The sequence below is a fragment of the Canis lupus genome, chromosome 4 (assembly GCF_048164855.1).
Source record: "Canis lupus baileyi chromosome 4, mCanLup2.hap1, whole genome shotgun sequence".
Taxonomy (NCBI): Eukaryota; Metazoa; Chordata; class Mammalia; order Carnivora; family Canidae; genus Canis; species Canis lupus.
In genome coordinates, this window is record NC_132841.1 from 15,463,905 (window position 1) to 15,486,812 (window position 22,908).

Here is a 22,908-nt window from a genome sequence, read left to right on the forward strand (position 1 = left end):
TTAAATGAATGAATGCAATCCTGGCCAATGTGGCTGGTAGGGAGATTGTTGAAGGAATAAATACTCCAGGCTTGCCCTCCTTCATCCTCTACTCTCTTACCACTGCCTCCCACTCAGTGAATACAAGGGGAAGCCAGGAAGCAAGAGGACTTGATCCATGTGGCTCACAGCACAGGGTGGAACAGGAGGGACAAATAAAGATCACCCAGCAGAAGATTTGAATTCAGTCCCTTTGGATGAGTCTCCTTACTCTCCAATCCTCAGAATCTGCATTAGTAACAATGAGTGGGTTGATTATTAATCTCTGTGTTACCTCCCTTACAACACTCAATGATGCTATGACTCTAGATAAAATAATACTCACATGTTGCTATTTTAAATTTCCAGAAGCAGATATTCTCAATAGGCCAGGATATAGCAGCTGCTATAAAATACTTCTTGAAACAGTATAGAATTAAAAATCCATGCCTATGTAACATAATGCAGGGCTTAATAAATTTCTAAGGAAAATAAGCTGTGTCCTACTCATCTTTCTTAGTTTTAAATAAAATGTTATGTTATGCAGCCCTGTTTATGCAACATACTAAAGTGTGTACTGAAAATTACTCAGTTTTGCTTGGCCATTGGTCTCTAAATGACCTCAGTTATGTTATCTGACCTCCATGGGGCTTTTTTAATCATTTGTAAAAATACATACTTAACTGACCTGTCAAAGCATTCTGTTTTGCTGCGGGAGTCAGGAGGCAATCCTTTCCAAAGTGTATTAGCACCCAGAGGTGGAAGATCTCTAAGAGAGCCCAAGAAAACTTGGTGTCTCCAACCATCTCTGGCCTATTTCCAGAGATTGGGACTGACCATCATAGGCTTTGGGTTTATTTCTCTCTCTCAATCAATCTGTACTAAGCATGAACTAGCCCTCTTCTACATACTGGGGAACAGCTGTCAGCAAAACAAAGCCCTTGCTCCCAAAGGAAGAAGAATCATGGTTCTAAAACATGTACACACAGAGCACATAAATATGTAAGATACATTTATGTAATAAGTGCAACAAAGAGCATAATACAGGATAATGGGATAGAATGATGGGGATAGGGGACAGGAAGAAGTGGAGACCACTAGGGCCAAGACACACCATCTTCAGAAGAGGTTGACTGTTGATATAAAACTTATTTCACATATTTTGTTTCAGTCTTTTATTTCCCTACCTAAATGTAAAACTGTTCCCAAACTTCCAAGATCTTAGGAGATAGTAACTGAAAGAATCCAATCAGTGACACCCATTTTAAAAGATTAGGAAATAGAATACTGAGAACTACAGAAGTAAAGCATCCTAAGCCGAATAATTTATTACAATAACTTGTAAGTGTTCGTGGAAAATGTCTCATAAGTGTTTATTGCTGGGTCCACAGGCATCTGCAGGTGAGGGGTGGGGGCAAAGAAGCCGGGGCTAGACATCTCTAAGAGAAAGAAAGCCAGCCGTGGGATGTGGAAGGAAAAAGAGAGGGAGAAGCTGACTCCTGTGGACATGGAGATGGGTACTAGTCCGTGCCATGCAAATGAAGCCACGTACATATTTACAAGTGTCAGGCAAAGCAGACTCCTGTGATAGGGGACGCTAATTACAGTGGTTAAGGCTGTGAGCTATAGCTCAGAGATATGGGATGTGTGCTTAAAATTATTTAAACAGTTTTATTTTAGCATCAAAATGATTACAAAGGTAGGGATCAGGAAGGAAGGAACACAAAAGAAATACTCTTATATAAAATAAAGTATCAATCCACAACTAGAATTTTGCCTCTTAGGTGATAGTGAGATAAATATTGAGGTTCGATCTGCTCTCTTTTTGTGTTTTCAATATAAGGAAATGGGCATTATCTATCAGATCTGGAGCTTCCACGATTCAATGACGAGATAGCTCAAAAAAGACACTCAGAAAAGAAGCGGTAATTCCATATAATGCCACAGAACATAATCATGGCTTCAGATCTTTAGACTGCACTTCTGAGCTAAGTTCCATGGTATCTGAACTTAAATTTCCATCAGCACAAACCAAAGGTATAATGTTAAAAAAAATTTTTTTCTCCAGTACCTCAAAAGATTTAACAACACAAACTGGGTAAAACCTTTATGTCTCAGCAGTATGACAGCTTCAGCTAACCACAAAAATCAAAAAGTTGTCCCTATATTAGTAAGTTATTTTAATGAAATTCCTGGAGATAACGTAAAAGTTCTTGAACTTGATGTCCTGCCAGGTGCAACAAGTGACCAACTAAATGGTTATACTTTCTCTGCTCTGAGGGCTGTACACTGGTCAATACAACGATTAGCATGTCAGCTGATAACATTAATATTAACTGCAGAAATGGAAACTTGTACCAGTTCAAAGAGATTTTTTTTTCTAGAAACTGATGACTAACTTCATCAAAACATCGATGAGGATTGATTCTTACGGTAGACTCGGTAGACTCATATTGACTCTATGAATAACACATCTGATGATTTTCCAGTCTTGGAGGAAAGTTATTCTTGTAAAAATATTTTTATATTCATATGATATGAATAGTCACTACAATTTGGCGATTTATTCCAAGTGTGGTACAAATAGCATTATATTAAGTCCAAGAGATCTGAGAAGAATGGCTTTTCTTGAAGAAGATTAAAAATGTTTCAAAGAGCCCATGAATTTAAGAAAAGCAAAACAATTTAAAGATTCTAATTCAAAACGGTAGTTTAAGACGTTTTACATGACGTTCTTGCCAAAAGAAGGGGCAAAACACATCACGGAAGACTGGACTTTTCCAGCAGTATGCAAAAGTCATAAATAATTCTGCATTTTCACTTTCATTTTGGACTAAGGAAATTGTGAAAGAATATCACTAACAGCAGTTTTCACTCTGGTTTATCTGCTGCTAACAGATGAGTTATGTAGAAACTGTCCAAATCACAAAACTTTGAGAAAGTTGAAGTCTAACTAGGGCCTGTCATAAATACTGGATTCGGCTTGGGGAGAAATTATAAAGTCATCCAGAGGAGCCATAAATCCCTTTCAAAGTGCTGTTCCTTCTTTATCATGCAATGATCTTTTTAATGAACACCATGTCCTTAAATTATAGTTTAACGAGAACTTGCTAGGCTAACGGGCAAGGAGAAAGTATCTACAAATGAGAAGCAATTGACTGTGCAGGAAGATTGTTTTTTGTCCTGTGTATATTAGTATTCTAGTCTTATTTTCAAAGCAAAAATTCATTCTTTCTCCTGGGTATGCCATGGTGGAGAGGCAAATTTCAGCAAATAGCCATTTGGGAGATCATGAGACATCTTCAATGAGCATTGAACCTGCAGATTCTCTCTTAGGAACTCAAATTAAGTTAATTCCTGGTTAGAGATATTTGAAAAAGTTAGACAAAATACACAATTACTGAACAAGCTGAGGTCTTCAGAAAATGTAAATAAAATAATTTGCTATCAGCATCATTACTAGATAAATAATAAAAGTAAGAAAGCAAATATTGTATTAAATTATAACATATATGTTTTAACTTCCCAAATTATGATTCACTGAAAAAAAAATGTTCTCTGTACTTTTTCTCCACACAATAGTCAATGTTTATTATTTTATTTTTTAACTAATAGGCATTATTTTTTTTAACAGTTTTAGGTTTACAGAAAATTAAATAGATATAAAGAGTCCCTGCATACTCCTTCTCACCTATTCATAGTTTCCCCTGTTGTGAACACCTTGCATCACTGTGGTACATTTGTTATAACTGATGAGTCAAAATTGATACTTTATGGGACGCTTGGGTGGCTCAGTGGTTGAGCGTCTCCCTTTGGCCCAGGGCGTGATCCTGGGGTCCCGGGATGGAGTCCACATTGGGTTCCCTGCATGGAGCCTGCTTCTCCCTCTGCCTGTGTCTCTGCCCTCTGTGTGTGTGTGTGTGTGTGTGTGTGTGTGTGTGTCTCATGAATAAGTAATAAAATCCTTTAAAAAAAAAAAAGATGTTTTATTGTTAACTAAAATTTATACTTTAGGGTTCACTCCTTGTATTATACAGGTCCTATTATGGGTTTTATCACACTTTTACCAAATTTTATATTTCTCTGTATGTAATTGTATTCTTTTATATATAGAATAAGGATTCACAAACATGTACAGTGAAATATAATGTAATGTCTATGTTTTGCAACACTTTTCATGTAAATAAATTCCAGGAGAAAAAATCCTCGGTTTCTAGTTTGGGTTTAGAGTAAGAGAAGTGATCTCTTACTCTATCACTTCTGATAGATAGCATCAGAAAGAGCCTGAGTGGTTCTGGGAAAAGAAACTTTAGAATGTGAAAACAGGAACTTTGACCTCCACCTTGAGCACCAGAGTCACACACCCCTAAGTCTTAGTAGCTAGGTGCAGGCCTGACTCTGTAAACGTCCCTCTGACACCCCATAGCCAGGTCCTTAGAAAGCCCTAACTGTGGCCTCCGCTGGCCACTCAGCCTTGCCAGTTCCGTTCCATAGCAGGGATTGGTGTCTCTCCTGCTCTCCTCCAGAGACAGCCCCTCCAGCTTTATCATGTTGTGCCTCTCTCTGCCTGTTGCTTTCATGGCCTGTGCTCCAGCAGGATCACAGCCACTTTGCTTTTACCCAGCAGAGATGGAGAAGACCCATTTCGTTTCTTTTGCTTGAGGAATTCACAGTGGAATTAGTTTTCACAGGAGTTAGAGAGTGGTGGTCCCTGAACTCCCTCAAGCAGCTGGATGTGTTCAGTTTTGCAGCACAGCGTGGTCTCGTGTGCTAGTTTAAATTTGAATTTAATTGCCAACCATTACAAATTGGAAATTTTCACACACGCACAAATCTGACTTGTAGCTTCTCTTGAAAAAACAGAAGCAGCCATTCAGTCACACTGCTAACAATCAGCTGGAGATGAGTGGAAGATGCCCTCCTTTGGACAGGGTATTTGCTTCCTCGTTTTATACACTCCCCACCTCTCTCCATTTTATTTCATTTAGGTCACTTACTGCATTTATATGATCTATTTGGACTCTGTAGGCAGTTGAATTTGCAACCCTTGGAGTAGGTGGGAGAAGCTAAAGTATAACCCTACACCAAGCCCCACTTCTCACCATCCATCGATGGAAGAAATAAATGTTCCAATATGGCCACGCATGCCTTTTTGTGCCAAGAAAATCGTAAGGCTGCAGTGTCGTCCGTGCTGTATCTCTTATTTTAAAAATCCAGCTGGTTCAATGAAATGTCCCTTTACAAAAAAGGAACTCCTGACCACTAAGCCAAATGTATGGTCTGTGAGCATTATCTGGAGGGTCTCTTGAACCTAGAGACAATCAGGATGGACCCACTGTACTTTGACTTGGAGTACCTGAGGTCCTTTAGGGAATTCTTTGCTCTAAGGATTTCAGAAGCTTCCAACTCATTGACCTTATGAATTCTGATTTGTACCTTGAGTGGGTCTTCCTCACTGGAGTTGTCATTTCCTTACCTCTCAGACTTACTGAATTATAGGAGAAAGTAGCAAAGATTCTTCTTCATGTCCCCGTTCTTTATCCTAGGGCTCTCTGCCAGTTGCTCCCAGCTTCAGAGAAGCACATGCTTGATGCTCCACTCGGTTCACTTTAGTCAAGCCCTGAAGCACCATCCAAACTTTTCCTATTCTGCTTCCATAATAATAATCAAAGCATCAGAAAGATATTTCAAACCATAAACTTATTTGTCTCTTTCACCTGGTGATTGGGATAAACTGAAATTCAAATATTGGATTTGCAAGTAGGCATTCACCTGTACCCTAGAGCACCTAGACCTTATCTGGTATGAATAGAAGGGCTACTTAATGGCACAGGAGGTGCATCAGAAGCACCTTTCAGGTAGAGCTCTGTGTGAGTGTGTCCCAGGAGCTGCCTTTAATAGACCTGCCTTTGTTCACCTCTGTATTCCCAATACCTGGAATGATGCCTAGCATATTATAGACATTCAGCAAGGAAATCCAGATTAAATGAACAACGTTTGTCTTCTGCAGCCTTATTTGTCCCTGATCCATGGCTTTTGGTCTTTCCCTCACACCCTGGCTCTGGTGTCCTCCACTTACAGACTGACATAAGACTGACCTCCCAACATTTTGGATCTGACATTTACTTTTTCCTTTGCTATAATGGTTCATGAATATCTCTGTTTCCTAGTTTTCTATGCTCTGTAATTCTCCAGGCAAATGAGAAAAGCTGGGGATGCCAAGTTATTTGGCTTCTAGTTCTAGTTCTAACAAAGGGTAAGTCTTGTAACCTCCCTGGGATTCCCATCAACATGGGTTGGGTGACCCAAGTGTGGGAAATGGGTGTGATATCTCCTATTGCTATGTAGGAATGTCAGCAGTTCAGGGGAGTCTTGCGGTTATGAGAACCTGCCCAATATTGTTTAAATGTAGCATTTCTCAACATTCTCTTGATTAAGGAACCTCTCCTTTTCTCCCCCACATAATATCTATCGACATATGTGGAATTAGGATTCTGAGGAACAGATACACTTTGGGAATTGCTGGAGTAGAGACTTCGGAGTCTGTTGGAGGACTTAACATTATCTGATTAAACTCATTTGCATTAACATGAAGGGCGAGGACGACTCATCACCAGGCAAATGGTATAAAAGTAAGAGAATGACAGGTCTGAAAGCATTCTCTAAAAGGAAACTATGGTGTCTCTCCTTTGCCAACTTCCTTTCTAGGGCCCTGTTTTATGAGTCTGTCATTTATCAGCAACTAATGAGACCAAGTGAAGTCAAAGCCTCCACCTTCCTTACGGGGGGGATCTGAGTTGAATTGAGGGTGGGGGGTGGGGACCCAGCTGCAGTGTTTTATCTTTGGTGACAACAAGCAGTTGTGTTCCTTCTTAGGCAGTCACCGGGTTCATGAATAGTGCCACAGTCTTTTAAAGCCAGGACTGCTCTTTTGATCTACAAGTTCATGTGACTCCACCATGGGCAAGGCCTTCTGTCCCATTCCACCCCCTCCCCCTTCCTGTGTTTGTCTCTGCCCTTGCAAGGGTTTAGGCTCCCAGCCAGAATGAAAGCAGTTGACTTGCCCAATTCAGAGAAATAAAGGAAAACATCCCCCTCCCCAATTTGATGGTCAATAGCTGTAGAGAAGATATAATAAGCCTCTTCATTAAGCAAATGCAGCTTTTAGATAAGTGAAGAATTACAACTCTTAAAGCTATTCTTCAAAACTGTGACGGTTCCACATGGTCAGAGGCTGTCATGCTGCCATGGAGATGGAGTTTAAGTATAGAATTTGAGGGACTTTAGCCTACGTGGTTTTCTTCTTCCCAGCCCCACCTTGTAGTTTGTTATATATTAAAAAAAAAAAAAAAGTGAACTGTAAACTAAACGCAACTTCTGATGCAAAGAATGAAACAAGAGCATGGATCCTTTTTTAGCATAATTTATTTTTATTTTAGGGGATCTATCCGTTTTGAGTAATATTGACGTGTATCAGCCTTGCAAAGACTGCTGGGGAGACCCAGGCCTCGTGCCAGCCACAATAGTACAAGATGGGGGTGGTGAGGGGCACTCCATTATGGGTGTTGCCTCTACCAAATGGAACAAGCGCTTTGGTGTTTTCTGACGAAAAACCTCTTTCTTCCTTCCTGTGACCGGACATTTACTTGGTTCTTTGCAGAGGGAGCCCCACGATAAGTAAAAGGTGGCCAAGTACATCTCCTTCCCAATGACTCAATTCCCATTTTTAGGGCCACTCTGTAGGATTCAGGCATCATCTGTAGAAGATCCCAGCTAATTACTTTCCACATATCCTGCTGCACACCCTCACTCTCCCTCATTCTGCTCCATCCTTGCTGGCCTCCTTACTACTGTTCAAATACTCCAGGCATGCATCCAACTCTGGGTTTTTGCATTTGCTGTTCCCTCCAACTGAATGCTCTTGCCTGGATATACACATGGCTCACTCTCTCCTCTCCTACAAGTCTTTACTCAAATGTCATTTTGTCAGTGAGGCTATCCTAACCACCCTATTTAAAACAGCAGTTTTCCCAACCCAACAATGCTCAGCCTCTTTCCTTGTTTTGTTTTCCTCCATAGAATTTACTACTATTTATTTTTTTAAGATTTTATTTACTTATTCTGTGTGAGAGACACACAGACAGAGGCAGAGACATAGGCAGAAGGAGAAGTAGGCTCCCTTTGGGGAGCTTGATGACATTTACCACTATTTAATACATTTCTTTGTTTATTTGTTTTATTTTTTTCTTTTTTTTTAATTTTTATTTATTTATGATAGTCACACAGAGAGAGAGAGAGAGGCAGAGACACAGGCAGAGGGAGAAGCAGGCCGCATGCACCGGGAGCCCGATATGGGATTCGATCCCGGGTCTCCAGGATCGCGCCCTGAGCCAAAGGCAGGCGCCAAACCGCTGCGCCACCCAGGGATCCCTATTTGTTTTATTCATGGTCTGCTACCACCACTAGAATGCTGGTCTGCAAGAAGAAGGATTTTGTCTGTTTTGGTTGCTGCTATACTCTCAGCAATACAATGTCTAGAACAGTGCCTGGCCATAGTAGACATTCAATGACTATTTGTTGAATGAATGAATGAATGAATGAATGAATGAATGAATGAATGAATTGGCTAGCCAATTGCCACCTAATAGAGAACAAGGCCCTGAGACAAGAGGCATTAGGACTGGTACATTTTGACTGTTGGTGTACAGCTCCAAGAAGAGAATCTGAAATCATAGGGCTCCAGGAACAGGGACATAAGTGTTGAAGATACTAATTTCTGAAGTCACAAGAATAATACCTAGCAATGTTTTAAGCATTTTCCCAAGACCTCCTTCCTACTAAGTTTCTTCTCATCACCTGAAAATTTTTACCATGTCGGCTATTAACCATTAGCACCCCTGTTTCTCCAGACACAGCCAGTGATGGATGATTCCGTAAAAAAATGGGCCTGGTTTTGCTTAAACCCACACATAGATGAAGGAGAGTCCCAAATATTCCCCATAAACCAGCAATTCTGCCTCAACTAGTAGCACTTCTACTCTATTTCAGCCTTCATATTAGGGCCACCTTCCAATTCTCTCTCTTTCTGTGTCCAAATAGCTGTCAAGCTATGGCAATTTTATTTCCACAATGCCTCTTGCATCCTTTGCCTCTCTCACATTCTCATCACCACAGCCCTAGCCTGGCCCTCATTTTTCTTACCTTACTATGGCCACAGCTGCCCAACTGGTTTCTTATCTCTGGTTTCTTCGTCCTCCAACCCATGCTCTGTGCAGCTACCTCAATAATATTCCCAGAGAATAAATGTAACGTCACTCTTACTATGCCAATGTCTCTCCATCACCCATGAAATGGGTCCTTTAATCTACCTTCCAGGCTTCCCATTCACTAGTTCCCTAAATAAGCCTTCCTCCGTAGCCTTGTCTTCTCATGTACCCAAGCACTTCTCGTCTCCCATATAAAATGTGTGCTTTCCACTCTTCACAGCTTGGCTGCCTCTCCACACTGTCTACCCCCTTCTAACCATATTACCCCATTTTCTACCTGTGTCTGTTGAAGTCCTTTCCAAGATAAGACCAACTTGTTGATTCAATAAGTCTGTCAGAAAAAGAGACTAGGGAAACTCTAAGCCATCTTCCTCATAGATCTCCTATGTCAGAAATGATCTTTCCTCTGTGTATCTCCTGTGTAACTCCCTTGGTTAGGGTTATTACTCTCATATAAATCATTTCTCCAGCCAGTCTTTGTGCATGGTCCTTGAGAGCACAGGCTTTTGTGCCTCTACTTTATTCAGAGCACCTTACATGACAGCTTGCTCATAGCAGGTGCCCACACCTATCTGGGAATGCTAACAATACATCTCACAGGTCCTCTAAGTGTCACTATAATCCTCCCAAGGTCATATTTTTTATTACAACTGGGGAACTGTCACCCAGAAATATTCACCCTTCCCCCACCCCTATGGTCATCAGGGCTCACAGGGTGGAAAATAAACATTACACAACTTCCTCCAAGATGAATTTTAAAAAGGAAATCACCAGGGTGAGAACAGAGACTTGATTTACCAGTTGAGGCTGTTGTACCAGGTGCATACACATCATTTTCCTGACTGATGCCCTGTGGCACACACCTAGATATGCTGGGTGCCTCATTTTGGGGGCAGGCAATTGGGGGGCTTGTAATATGAATCTGAAATTAGAGATGTCGTGTGAGAGAAGAAGAAAAGATGGAAAGAGAGAAAGGAGGGAGAAAGAACTTAGTTTCACCTTGCCTGGCAAGAATATTGTGAGGGGAAACTGGCAGAAAGATCCTTGTAATACGCCCGTGTGGGGGCTCTGCTGCTGCATTCTGATTCTTTGCTATTGTCTGTGATTTCTGGCTGTTTGGTGTGTGCCCTGCCTTGCCATCAGGACAGACTTCCCACATTTCCCAGCTCACATGCCTTTGCTCATCTTAACTGTGAACTCTCAGAAGAAGCAGCATATTCCGTTGTCTCTGTATCCTTGGTACTGAGAACAGCACCTGGCACCTAGTGAGCACTCAAGAGAGCTGTGCTGATGATGGTAAAGTAAAGCTGTGTTTCCAAAACTTCAACCACTAGCATGCCAACATTGCGCTTTTTGTCCTGGCTAATGACCACCACTCGTGCAATTATTTTCTTCTTTCAGTTGATTCACACTTTTAAAAAGTTACTTTATTATCATCCTAGGACCTGTAGTTAGGTCCATTCTGATCCTAAGAAGGTGTGCCACTTTAGCAATCTGTGCTGAAGACTTTCTCAAATTCTGACTTTTCTGTCTAATTCATTCCTTCATCCCAATGTCTTCCCCAAATCTGGATAGTCTACCTGGAAAAGAGGTCCTAAAAACTCTCCAAAAGAGAACTAGGTGAACTGGACAAGCAGATAACTCACAAAAGGGAAATGCAATTAATCAAAGAGTATGGGGAAATATACAGGTTAAAATGGCACATGATGTGTCATTTTAAACCTTTAAAATAGGAGGGATTTTTTCAAAGTAATGCTCAGTGCAAATGAGAGTGGGCTGCAGTTGATATTGTCATACTTTACATGTGATTTTATGATGCATAGTGAGTATGTGAACTGGTAAAATATTTCCAACACACAATTTGGCAATGCCAGCTAAGGGTTCACAATTGCCATGAAGCCTTCAATCCAATGGTAATCCTTTTTCTAGAAACTCAGCCTATGGAAACAACTCTATAAGAAAAAATATTATGCACATGAAAACATTTTGTAACTATAGTATACTAGTGAAAACTGAGCAAGGACCACAATACCAACAATGAAGTTAGTGAATAAAGTCAGTGGTCTATACCCACTCAGTGGATGATCACGTATCCATTAAATTTAGATTTATGAAAATTAGATTTATGAAAAATTAAATTTATAACACAGTATGCTTTGGGTAAAATGAGATATAAAATTTTATGGATGATCGTGATAAATATGTAAAGTTATATGCCTGTAGCACTGCAGGGAAATGCGCAGGGCACGGCGCATGATGGCCAAGTGCATGAACTCTTGCATCAGGCTGTCTGCAGCTCAACTCTGCTGCTGAGTAACTTGGTGAACTTGGGCAAGTTGCTTACTTCTCTAAGAAGTGTTTAGTTTTTCCCATGTGTAAAATGTAATAGCTATCTCACCATGTTGTTGTGAGGATTAGGTAAGATCGCTTATATAAAACATTCAACACAAGGCTGGCACATGGTGGCACTGACTAGTATTTATCCTGCAAATATTGATCAGTCATTGACTTATGTGGAAGACACCTAATATGCTGGTAAATCATGGGGAAATTTCCATCTTTTTTCTGTTCTCTGCGGTGTGCTTATTATATCATCTTCATAACGGATAGTGAAGCACTGCACCTCCTTTGGTCACCACTCTGAGAGTATGGTAATCACTCTTACTGCGTTTTCCTCACCCACCCATTACAAATCAAAGATTTGATCATGTCATATCTTTGCTTCAGCATTTTCAGTGGGGCCCCATTGCTGCCAAGATAAAGTCTAATACCTTTACTTAGGAATTTGCAAAATTGGCCCCAACTTGCCCTTAATGTGCCATTTCTTGCCATTTTCTCTGTGCACTTTCTGTTTCAAACACTCTACCTTCCTCATCCCAAATCTGCAAGGGACAGCAATTTGTGCACTAGGACATGGCAATTCACAAAATCTACCCTCCTTTCAAATGGTGATTCTCCAACCACAGCCCCAAGGATGCAGATTAAAAAGTCTGGAGTGGGGCCTAGAAACACCATCCTATCTCAGGGATGCCATCTGAGAAATGTGATTTTCTTCTCTGCTTGATGGACATTTCTGCACTCTGCCAAACACAGCTGAGAGGTAGTTTCCAGTCTCCATACTTCCATGGTTTTTTATCCAAACTTCTACTAAGGTATGTCATTTCTTTGTGCTTTCTTTGCTTCTCTAGCTGTCTCCCCCACTGCATTATGAGCTCCTAAATTTCAAGAACCATGTCTCATTTATATTTACAGCCCCTTTCCAGGCACAATAACTGGCACTTAGTAGACATTTACAGATGTGTATGGGATGTATTCATGCACTCATTTATTGGCAATAATTGTGGACAACTGGATTGTTCCATTGGCTACATTGAGCTCTAGTTCATTTGTAATTACTAAGACTGACCTTACTTATACTGATTATTGGCTCTACTCAGTTTAGCATGTAACCTCCAACCACATAATTAGGAGAGAGAGAGAAAGAATCTGAGCCAGACACCATGAGGTTGAAAATGGATGGAATGTGAACTTCAATCTGGAGGAGATTAGTTAACTCAACTTCAGGAATCACACTGCTGACAGGTGAGCAGGGCACAGACCCAGCTGGGTGTTGTCCTGTGCCCAGACCCCAACACACTCACCATCAGGTTTCCTGCCTAAGTGCTAGGATAGCACAGTGGTTATTCACATGGCCCTAAACTTAGACCACCTCAGCTAGAATTACACCTCCACTGGCTGTGTGGCTCTAGATATGTTTTATAACTTCTCTGTGCTTCAGCTTCTTGTCTGTATAATGGGGCTAATAATAGTACCTAGGTCATGGAGTTGTTGTGAAGAATAAATAAACCAAAATATATTCAGCCTTTAGCATGACATTTGGTATATGGTAACTGCTCGATAATCGTAGCTACTATAATTAGATTTCTAAACTAGCATGGATTCAATGCACATTTTAGATTGTAAGTTTTGCTCTGCTATTTTTTTTCCAAACATGTCCTAAAATTTTGATAATCTTGGTCTTTGCTTAACTCTAACCTTAGGGACCTAACTTATTATGTATCAGATTGGCTTCAATTCCACAAGACTTTGAAAAGCTAGGGTAATATCACTTTAATTCATATGTTGGGGGTAAATTTGAAGTTAAAAAATATAGCAAAAGAAAATGCAAGAGTTAACTTCATGGGGAGAAGATAGTAAGCATCCCCCAAAATGATATGATGAACAGAAACTTTAGAAAAAACTGTTAAGAAATGAAGTCCCATCTATTCAAAATTGCTAACAGTATCTTTCATGGAAAGATGCCATTTACCTTTTAACCCTCTAAGGAAACTGAGGCATAAGTCTGTTCTCAGTGTTGAGAGCCTATTAGTGTTCAAGGGTGGAGCTCAGCACATTACATAAATTGTCTCCTTTAATATACATTTGCAATCACTATTTTTCTGATTTTCCTGAGGGGAAACAGTTATATTGCTAATGGTGACAAAACTGGATTCATATCCAGCTCTGAGATGGCAACAAAGCCTGTGGGGGGGAAATATCTCCAATGACCTCCTACTGAAGCCCTAACCCTGGTTCTTCAGAATGTGACGTTATTGGAAATAGAGTCCTTGTAGATGTAAGTAGTCAAGCTAAGATAAGATCATACTGGAATAAGGTGGATCCCTAGTTCAATATGCCTGATGTGCCTAGAAGAGAAGAAGAAATACTGAGCAGACATGTGAGAGGGGGTGGCATGAGAGCTACAGCTGCAAGCCAAGGAGCCAAGGAACACCAAGGATTGACAGCCACCCCCAGAAGCTAGGAGGAGGAGAGGAAGGTTCTCCTCGACAGGTTTGAGAAGCAGCATGAACTGATGAGCCTTGATTTCAGACTTGTAGCCTCCAGAGAACTGTGAGGCAACAAATATTGTCTGTTGTTTGAAGCCCCCCAGTTTCTGGCACTTTGTTACAGTAGTCCTAAAAAGTGAAAAAACTAATATATTCCCCCCTGCAGTTGGGAGGGGGTGTTCTTTTTCCATCCATGAAAATAGACAGAGGACATCTTTTGTAGGTTTTTATCACTTTGGCCCGAGAGCTGAACTGTCTCTCATCAACTATGATCATGATAATGACACAGGAGCAGACACTGTTGACTTCTCAACAGCCATACTTCCCCACTTTTGCTAACAGACACCTATTTTGCTCGGGCATTAGCCCCACGTCCTTCATGGGGCATTCTAGTTCTGTAACCATGTGGACTTCATGCCCTTGAAAGAATGCTCCAAGTGGATCCAACTGGATTAGCCTCTTACAGCCCATTTTGTTAGTGACTCTATTTTGGAGCTCAGGAATCTGCCAGTTTTACCATTCCACATGCTAAGACCAAATGGGGCTTCTGCATTCCGCCTCACCAGACTGAAAGCATGGAGCAAATGATTCATCTACCAACTCAAAAAAATGAATAGGTTTGATGGCTTGCATGGCCTGTTCACCAGCACTTGCTAGCAGATCCCAATAATATGATCACTGGCCAACCCCCAGAGATGTAGTCCTGGTCTTTCTGTGCTTCTCTTCACCCTCCCTCAAAACAAACTAGTGGATAGGCGCATTTTTAAATGTTCCTTCTTATTCAAATTGAACTTGGTAATTTTATTTTTAACATTTTTTTTTTTACATACTGCATGATTCCACTTTCATAAAGTTGAAAAACAGGCAAAAGAATCTGTGATCTTAGAAGCGAGGAGAAAATTTACCTCTGCTGAGGAGGGAGGGTTGGGATTGGGAGGAGCCATAGGGGAGTTTCGGGGATGCTGATGATGTTGTCTCTCTTGAGCTAGGTGCTGGTCTCATAGGTGTGTGCATTTTATAGCACTTGTGATTTGTGCACTCTTCTGAATCAAAGTTGCATGTCAATGATTTTTTTTTTAAGATCATATTTTGACTCCCACGACTTCTCATGGCTTTTCTGCCATAGTATTGTTCCCACTCAAGTTCATCCTAAAACAGCACATCTCAGAAGGCTGACTTGGCAGAGGATCCCAGATGGAGCAGTATCAGGTGGTAACCTAGGCCTCATCACCAGTTCCTGATCAGGGCTGCCTCTCCCACGAAGCCACTCCTTTCCAGGAAGTAAGGGCCACTTCCTAATTCACTTTTTTAAAAAATTATCTTTCTAGTTTTATTTCTAGAAAACGTTCTGACTAAAGAGATCTTCCTATTTCACATGAAATGATGAAAGGCCTGTTTCACCATGAGCCGGGTTCTTTAAATATGCAGCTTATATCTTGCATAATGTCCCTGCTCCCCCAAATCACACCTTTACTGCCCCTTGTTGAATTTATTAAACTGATCATTACGTGCAAAGCAAGGGCATTGCTTTCAAACTGAGCAGTAAGCAAATGACTGCTTTCCCATCTGTTCATATTGTGTATTTGCCCTCAGGGACGTTGACCTAATACATCTAAAGTAGTTGTGAATAAACAAAATACAGTTTTTGAAGCAATTGCTCATTACACTTTACATCCGTGACGCTTCCATCTGAGTTCAAGAAATAACAAAACAAAACAAAAACCCTTAAGATATGCATCTGCAGGGCAGCCTGGGTGGTTCAGTGGTTTAGCGCCGCCTTCGGCCCAGGGTGTGATCCTGGAGACCCGGGATCGAGTCCTGCATCGGGCTCCCTGCATGGAGCCTGCCTGTGTCTCTGCCTCTCTCTCTCTCTCTCTCTCTCTCTCTCTCTGTGTCTCTCATGAATAAATAAATAAAACCTTAAAAGAAAAAGAAAAAAGAAATGCATCTGCAGACCAGTTCTATTTAGGCTGTCAATTTGCTCACCTGCGATAGCTAGGACAGTATAAAATATTGACAGAACAAATTTGTAAAATTTCATCCGAGTCTTTCCATTTCTTTGTAGGTTTATGGTTAAAGAGCAAAAAGAGCAAAAGTCTCTGTTTCCTGTGGTGGACTTTTCTTGTAAAGAAAAGCTTCATTCATTTGGTAAACATTCACTCATTATCTACTGCAGGCTAACTCTGTGGCCACTCTTAATATATCATTCAATGGGGGATCCCTGGGTGGCTCAGTGGTTTAGCGCCTGCCTTCAGCCCAGGGCATGATCCTGGCATCCTGGGATCGAGTCCCACATCAGGCTCCCTGCTTCTCCCTCTGCCTGTGTCTCTGCCTCTCTTGTGTGTGTGTGTGTGTATGTGTGTGTGTGTCTCATGAATAAACAAATAAAATCTTTAAATATATATATATATTGCTCAATGTTTAAAATTTATCAAGGGAGACAAAAATGGGGAACAATTCTAAAAAAAAAAAAAAAAAGCATAGTGAAAAGTACCAAAATAGAGAAAGGGAGACCCCAACCCTAAAGCAGGTTAACACTGACTCTTGGAGAATGGATGGGATTCAAAGAAGGCAAAGTGGGCACACTTAGAAATGCAAAAGAGTAAAGAAGGACAGAGCAGGGAAACGCTGGAATATAGCAATTAAACATTGTGACCAGAGCATTGGGTGGAAGAGAGCTTTAGGAGTTAATACAGTCCTGGGAAGGAGGGGAACCCCGATTTTGGAGGGTTTAAATGGAAGGCTTGAAAAGATCTCTGAAGCAAATGAAGAAGTACTGTTACCAGTCTGCCTGTGTGGTGTAATACACAAAGAATGCAGAATTTACCATTTTAACCATTTTTTTTTAAAGTAGGCTCCATGCCCAGGATAGAGCCTAATGCCGGCTTGAACTCAAGACCCTGGGATCAAGACCTGAGCTGAGATCAAGAGTCAGGTACTTCACTGACTGAGCTACCCAGAGGTCCCACCCTTTTGACCATTTTTAAGCATAGAGTTCAGTGACATTACACACATTCACATTGTTGTGCAACTACCGGCCACCTCCAGGACTCTCTCATCTTCTCTGAAAGAAACTCTATACCCACCAAATGCTAATTCCCAGTCTACCTGCCCCCCCCCCACCAGCCCCTGGTGATCACCACTCTACTTGTTGTGTCTCTATGATTTTCACCACTTCAGATACCTCATATAAGTGATATCACATAGTATTTGTCCATTTCTAACCGCCTTATTTCACCTGACATAACGTTTTCAAGTTTCATCTCTGTGTCAGAATTTCCTTCCTTTTTAAGGTTGAATAACAATCCAGTGTATGTATATACCGCATTTTATCTATTTATAACCTGTGTCAGTGGACACTTTGGCTACCGTGAATGATGCTGCTGTGAACATGAATGTACAAATATACATTCAAGTCCCTGCTTTTGGGCCTTTGGAGTGCATATCCAGAAGTGCAGTTGCTAGATCATATGGAAATTCTGTTTAATTTTTTGAAGAATCTCCCTATCATTTTCCGTAGTGACCACACTCTTTACATTCCCACCAGCAATGCGCAAGAGATTCAATGTCTCTATATCCTCTCCAACACTTATTTCTGGCTTTTTAATAATAGCCATCCTAATAGGAATGAGTTGATCTGATTGGCATTTCCCTGGTGACTAGTAATATCGAGCAGTTTTTCTATATTTATTGGCTATTTGCATATCTTCTTTTGAAAAATATCTATTTGAATCCTTTGCCTAGTTTTAAATTGGGTTGTTTGTTTTAATATTGTTGAGGTGTAAGAATTCTTTATTGTAGATATCAATCTTTTATCAGTTATGATTTTAACATATTTTCTCCCATTCTGAGGGCTGCCTTTTTCACTCTGTTGATAATGAATTTTGATGAAATTCAACTTATCTAATTTTTTTAACCTATCTTTTGGTGTCAATGTCTAAGAAGTCATTGACAAATCCAGTGATTTTCCCATATGATTTCTTCTAAGAGTTTAATAGCTTCAGCTCTTACATTTAGGACTTTGATCCACTTTGAGTTAATTTTTTAAATGTTGTAAAATAAAGGTCCAACTTCATTTTTTTTGCATGTGGTTGTCCAGTTTTTCCCAACACCATATGGTGAAAAGACTGTACTTTCCCTATTGAATGGTCTCAGCCCCCTTATTGAAAATCATTTGACTATATATGCAAGAGCTATTTCTGGGCCCTCTATTCTCTCATGGTCTCTATGTCTGTCTTTATGCCGGTACCACACTATTTTAATTGCTGTAGCTTTGTAGCACATTTTGAAATCAGGAAATATGAGACCTTCAGTTTTGTTCTTTTCTTTTCCAGATTGTTTAGGCTCTTTAGGGTTCCTTGAGATTCTATATGAATTTGAGGAGAGACTTTTCTATTTCTGCAAAAAAAAAATTCCATTGCGATTTGGATAGGGATTGCACTGAATCTGTAGATCACTTTGGGTAGTTTGAACATTTCAACAATATTAATCCTTCCAATCTATGAAAACAGGATATCTTTCCATTGATTTGTATATCAGACTTTTCTATTTTTTAAGTGACATTTTATTTTTAATTAACACTTTCATTCTGTGCTTATAACTTGAGACAAATGGTGCTGTAAAATGTCACACAGCAGATGCATAATAAGTGAATGTTGCTGAATAAAAAACAACAGTTGCATAAACTATGCTCACCAATACTAACGTTTATAACACACACCTAGCTTTACCTACATGAGACTGAGAGGCTGTCATTCATTTCTTCTCCCCTGTCATTCAGAAAATCCCTTTCTACAATTTCTCCTTTGCTGTATCCATCTCAAGCCTCCAATAAGGAATCTGCCCTCCTATACAAGAAGGTTATATTCTTAAGGTCCAGTTTATTGAGTTATAATCACTTAGAGTAATTCTCCATTTAAAAATGCACAATTTGATGAGTTCTGACAAATGTTTATAGTCGTTTAATCTCGAGAGCCAGGCTTTGGAGAGTGGACTTGAGGACAGCTTCGTTCATCACACATGGAAAAAGTGGTTTGCTGCTTGGCAGTTCCTCAAAAAATTAAACATAAAATTACCATATGTCCCATCAATTCTACTTCTAAGTATAGACCCAAAAAATTGAAAGCAAGGACTCAAACAGATATTTGTACACCGATGATCATAGCAGTATTAGTCACAGTAGCAAAAGGTAGAAATAATCCAAATGTCCATAAACAGATGAATGGATAAACAAAATGTGGTATATATGTACAATGCAATATCTTCAGCCACAAAAAAATAATGAAGTTCTGACACAAGCTACAACATAGAGGAACCTTCAAAACTGTGCTAAATGAAAGAAGCCAGATACAAAAGGACAAACATTACATTATTCCATTTATATGAGGTACCTAGAATAGGCAACATAAAGACAGAAAGTAGAATCAAAAATACTAAATAAAAACAAATACTGTGTGATCTCAAATACCTGTGAAATCTCAAAAAATCAATTTCATAGAAACAGAGAACAGACTGGTGGTTGCCAGGGGTGGGCAGTGGGGGAACACAGGAAATGAATGAAGGCAGTCGAAGGATAGAAACTTCCAGCTGGAAGATAAATAAATTCTGGGGATGTAATGATGACTACAATTAACAATCCTGTATCGTGTATTTTAAAGTTGTCAAGAGAGTGGATCTTAAAAGTTCACACACAGTTACACACACACACACAGATTGTCACTGTGTGCAGCAATGGATGTCACCTAATCTATTGTGGCAATTATTTCCCAATATGTACATATCAAATCATTACAATGTACACATTAAACTTACACAATGTTGCATGTCAATTATTCCTCCATAAATCTAGAAAAAAAAAAAAAGAAGTTACTAGGGGCTGGGGGGAGAGGTACTAGGGAATTACAGCTTACTGGTGGTCACAGAGTTACTGTCTTCAGCAATGAAAACCCTTTGGAAATAGTGGTGGTGGTACCATGACCCTGGGAACATTCTTAATGCCACCGGATTATGCACTTAGAGATGGTTAAAATGCTAAGCCCCATGTTGTATATTACAAATTTTAGCATTTTATCATTTTAAAAGTGGGTTGGCCATAACTTCTAACGGACACAAGTGACTCCAAACCCTCTGGTCAAACACATGATACACATACAACCACTAGAATGTGGGACCACTGCAATGGTCCCAGCATGGCCCAAGTTACAATACTGGCAGAAGGAAAGGGAAGATAACACAGATGTAAGAGGCAGGGAGAACCCAGGTGCTAAATGACAGGGCAGAAGGGAAAGTGGAAAAGGCCAGGCCAGGGCCACATTGTGACTTTCATGCACACTCGGCACTTTTGCCTTAAGGATCTTTTCCTCCGTTAAAAAAAAAAAAAAAGAACATTAATATTATATTTTATGATTGTGATGTTATGATGATGGATTTATCAGTACTACAGATTAAAATATATTTGTCCTAAAAGTATATTATTTTCCTTCTGATTTTAAAAGAGACCAAAATATTTTTGTGAGTGGCCCTGGGGCCAGCCCTGTACGAGGAATTGACAGTCTCCTACCTGACACTTCCCACCACCCCCTTCTCCACAGCCTTCCCTGTCTAACCGACTGCTCCAAGTACTAAGCACTTTGTTGTTACAAATATGTGATCCAGGTGGAGCGAGGCATTCAGAGACTGTTGGCTCAGTGTGGGGGGTTAAGACCATGGACTCCAGAATTCGAACACAGTTCCCCCTGCCTGGCTGTGTGTACTGGAGCAAGTTACTTAAACCTTTCTGAGCCACAGTTTCCATCTGTGAAATGCGGGGAAGAATTCCCAACATCACAGAGGTCTTATGAGGCTTAGATGTGGTGAGAACACAACCACCCTAGCACGCTGCCCGGTACGTGGCTGGCAAGTGCTGGCAAAGCTCAGCTCTCCTTCCACCTGGCACTTACCCATCACCTCTTCTGACTTGGTATAAACAGGCACAGTGATTTAGGGTTTGTTATGAGGGGGAGGAGGAAAGCCATAAAGACACCTGGCGAGGGGAACGTGAAAGGGGTGAAGGAGTCCAGAGAGTAATGGCAGGAACATGAACCACTTCACACCTTTGCCCCTCGGGACAAGCCCAATTATCCTATAATCTCCCAGGCACACGGCCTGCAGTGCCATCTCTTCTGAGCACTCGGTGGCTCTAGCCACCCCCCAACAGACATCCTTACAATGGCCCCCACCCCCTGCCAATTTTTAAGTCTCATTTCTCTGTCTCCCTCTTCTCTTTCCCCCTACCTTCCTCCACTCTAGACTTCCAATCCTCACAGTCTCTTGCTTTTTCGCCTGACACCGTTTCTTTTGCCTAGAATGCCTTCTTAGGTTATCTTCTCCTGCAAGACCTGGCCCCAGTGTCTCCACCTTCTGCAACTGCCTCTGCAGAACGAATCCCTCCCTCTCCGGACTCCCACAGCACCTGTATCGTGGTACTTATCATATCACTGTGTCTGATAATCATTTGTTTACATCTCTCCCCAGCTGGAAGGTGTGTCCCAGACGTGGAGGGCTGATGGGTCCTCATTCACAGGCTACCTCCACCACGAGGTTCCCACCCCAACCGCTGCCCCACCTCCCGCACATTTTGGCAGCCCATGAATGAGGGAAGAAAGGCTTCTTCGTGTTTATTTGCTTTTGGAATCTCCCTTCTCGCACCTGTTCCAACACAGGACACCGGTTTATGCCGCAAATTAAAGATTCAACACTTAGCAAAGTCACAACGAGGCATGAAGTAGCAAGAAACTGGCAGAACTGTTTCCAAGTTGGGAAAAAATATCAGGGGGATTAATTTCATGATTAAACCTGGGTCTGCAGGTGGTTATTCCTGAAGGTATGGGGGTGGAGGGAGTCACTGGTAACCCCAAAGGCTCAGAGTCCATCACTATGGTCAGGACCCAATGGGCAATATGGGATAAGGTGGTGGACGGTACATTTCTCGCCAACGCCCCCCCCCCTCCCCAGATAGCACTTAGCCTCCTCTTCCCCTTCAAGATCATTTCCCTCCTCCTGTAGTTTCTACTTGACCGTGAGCTCATTCAGATGAAAATACTGGGATTGGAAAGTATCTGTCCCTGGCCCCTAGGAATGGCCCTTCCCACTGCTTCATGGAACTACCTTCTTCCCACAGGAAAAGCAAATGCCAGATCCCCAGTGTCCACTTCAGCAGTAGGCACTTGCTAGTGCCAACAGGCCAAATTCTAGCACTACTGATTCTTCAGAATTGCTCTTTTACCCCCATATGGATTCCTCCAGCCCCTGGAGCCTGTAGGTTTCGTGCCAGAGACCTCTGGCCATCCTGACCACCACAGAAGGGGCAGGGCATCCTCGTTGTCTACACGGCTGGGACAGCTGACGAGGAGGAACATGGTAAGGGACAGCAGCGACCCCTGTAGCAGAGAACGGTCGTTCCTCCTTGGCCCCCGCAGAACCTTTCTGAATGCAGTTGGCCGGGAGGGAAGTGGGTGCTGCTTTGGAGCAAGCCAGAGCTGGCAGGACAGTGCACACCCCAAACAGCTCGGCCTCACTCACTTGTTCCCGAGGAGCTCCTCATCACCACCTCCACCTGCCGGCCACCTGCCTCCACCTGCTGTGCCCCCCTCCCCTGGTCACGGCCACCACCCTGGCGCAAGGCCCTCCCGTCTCCCCCAAGCTCCAGCCACTACCCCCTCTCTGTTCAGCTTTCTGCAAGGAGCCACTGAAGAAGCTTCCCCAGGTTGCTCTGCGGGAGGCTGGTCACCTGCCCTTGAACGATGGCAAAACTGATCCAG

At 41.5% G+C, this 22,908-nt stretch overlaps 1 protein-coding gene across 5 annotated transcripts in view; it reads right to left on the reverse strand.

Moving 5' to 3' along the window:
• EGR2 (early growth response 2) overlaps positions 1–22,908 on the reverse strand; it is a 104,713-nt gene that overhangs the window by 38,616 nt on the left and 43,189 nt on the right. For 2 of the 5 annotated variants that reach the window (XM_072823235.1, XM_072823236.1), the window contains one exon: positions 19,922–19,954. The exons of the other annotated variants lie outside the window; for them this stretch is intronic. The gene's annotated coding sequence lies outside the window, so the exon portion shown is untranslated. The remainder of the gene's footprint in view (positions 1–19,921; positions 19,955–22,908) is intronic. 5 annotated transcript variants of the gene reach the window in all.